Raw genomic sequence first — 2,524 nt, forward strand, 5'->3', positions numbered from 1 at the left:
GAAACATGCTACGTGTGTGACCATGTGTGTGAAAGCACATGTGTGCATATTCGTGTCAGTGTGTATGAGCATGTGTGTGAGTGTGTGCATGCGTGTGCCTGTATATGTGTGTGTGTGTGCATGTGTATGGGCATCTCTGTGTGAGAGCAAATTGTTAGTTTGTATGTGCATGAGCAGTGTGAGCATGTGTGCAGGTATGTATACGTGAGTATGTGCATGCATGTATATGTATATGAACATTTGTGTGTGAAAACGTGTGTGTGCATGTGTGGGGGCATGTATTTGTGTTTGTGTGAGCAAGTGTGTGAGTATGAGCGTGTGCACATGTGTGAGTGTGTGCATATATGCATGTGAGTGTGTGTGTGAGTGTGCCCACGTGCCCCTCTTGAAACACAACTTCAGCAACACTAGCTGGAGTTCATTATTCCTCTGACAGGAAGTAAAAGCCTATGGCCACTGCTGGCCTTGGGACTTAGGAAACATTTAATTATAGGCCTTCTCTCCGAGGTCTCATGGTGCAAAGTGCATTTTCACAGATACTAAATGCATCTTGTCCCGAAACCTGATAAGAAGGAATTGGAGGGCATTTAACATTTTGAGAAGCTGGGTAAGCTGACCTGATAAAAATTTTTTTATTAAAACCAATCACTAAACTGCCAATACCCCTTTGTCATTTACAAAAATAAATATCTAATGGTATGAAGGGTAAACTTTTCTATCAACCATCTAATTTGAAAAAAGAATGGTTTGCTTTCATCCCACATCCCTCAGATTTAGAAATATGAATTATTTCTCCTGATATCAATTACACAATATTAAAAATGTAAGTTAAATATAAATTCAGATACAATATTTCATTTTGTACAAATGAAAATTTCTTCACCTTTTTCTGAAGTTGAATTCCTTTCGAAGGCACTTCTTGTTAAATCTTTTTTTTTTTTTTTTTTTTTTTTTTTTTTTTAAGGAAAGACAGAGAGAAGGAAGGAAGGATAGAAGGAAGGAAGGAAGGAAGAAAGGGAAACATTTTTAAACATTTTCTTGTTTTATTGTATTCTGTTTCTCCGTTTTTGTTACATGGGCTGGGGCCGGGAATCGAACCAAGGTCCTCCGGCATAGCAGGCAAGCACTTTGCCCGCTGAGCCACCGCGGCCCGCCCCACTTCTTGTTAAATCTTTAACTTAATCATCACTGTGATGTAAAAAGGCTATAAAATATCCAAGAGGAATAACAGAAAGTTCAAGCCAGCCTGTATATGCCTCATGATTTTTTGAATATAAAATATGCTTATATCTTTACTCTTTTTTACATGATGTGTATACATCTTATATGAAGAATAGCAAAATATAATAATGTATATTTGTCAAATTATTTTTAACATTATAAAAATAATATACTATCATTCTAACAATTCTAGAAAAAACTGAAAGTGAAAGACTATTACCCATAATCCTGTAATTTTTTTGACTGTTTCATGCTTTCGATTCCCTTTCACTTTTTCCATGCAGAAATTCTGTGAAATTAAACATAAGCTGCCACTTTGCAATAAAAGCCATTTTCTCTTAATATTATTACTATTTGCTTTGTCATGTTGTGGTAGCCATTCTGATAATTATTTTAATAATTTAGCAAGTAACATCAATGTAATTTATCCAGTTATTTCTCCATTACAGGCCTTTTGTTTTTCCCTTAATTTTATTTTTAAATTACCAAACAGACTGTCTTATCTGGTGTGCATATCTATAGATTTGTGCAAGTGTGCCCATAGGCAGGTATCTCCCATTCACTCCTGACCTCTGGCCACCACAGATACGGCTTTGTCTGATGAGAACACCACAGAAATGCAATCATACGGTAGGGAGCCTTTGAGACCAGCTTCTCCCACTCAGCTTCAGACTCATCCAAGTGTCTGCGTGTGTCAGTGTGCACTCCCTTCATTGATTGGCAGTATTTCACATTATGGATGTGCCATAGCTCGTTAGTTCATTGACCTACCAAAGGACACCTAAGATGTTTCCAGTTTGGGGCTGTTACAATAAAACTGCTGTAAATATTTGTGAACAGATTTTTGCTTAAAATAGGTTTTCACTTCTGTAGGATAAAACTCCAGGAGTGGGATTGCTGGATCATGCGGTTAATACATGGTTAAGTTTACTTTTAAAGCACTGCTAAAGTGCCCACTTCAGCAGCACATATGCTAAAATTGGAACAATATAGAGAAGATGAGCATGGCTCCTGTGCAAGGATGATATGCAAATTCATGAAGCGTTCCATATTTTTTTTAAAGAAAAAAATTAAAATACTGCTAAACCATGGAATAATTTAATTGATCTGCATCTTTTACAGCACTTGTAATTGTCATTTTTGTCATCTTTGCTGTGTTAATGTGATTGTATTTCATCATGGATTTAATTTTATTTCCCTAATGGCTAATGATATTGAGCATCTTTTCATGTGCTCATCTGCTTCCTTATATTCTCCTTAATGAAATGTCTGTCCAATTTTTTTACCCATTTTTAATTAGGTT

General features: G+C 36.1%; 1 non-coding gene across 1 annotated transcript; it reads left to right on the top strand.

Moving 5' to 3' along the window:
- The first annotated feature begins 2,170 nt into the window (after nucleotides 1–2,170).
- On the top strand, nucleotides 2,171–2,277 carry LOC143647428 (U6 spliceosomal RNA). The gene has a single exon (XR_013158055.1). It is a non-coding gene; the product is annotated as a U6 spliceosomal RNA (small nuclear RNA).
- Nucleotides 2,278–2,524: the final 247 nt, after the last annotated feature.

Source organism: Tamandua tetradactyla, chromosome 9 (genome assembly GCF_023851605.1).
Source record: "Tamandua tetradactyla isolate mTamTet1 chromosome 9, mTamTet1.pri, whole genome shotgun sequence".
NCBI lineage: Eukaryota > Metazoa > Chordata > Mammalia > Pilosa > Myrmecophagidae > Tamandua > Tamandua tetradactyla.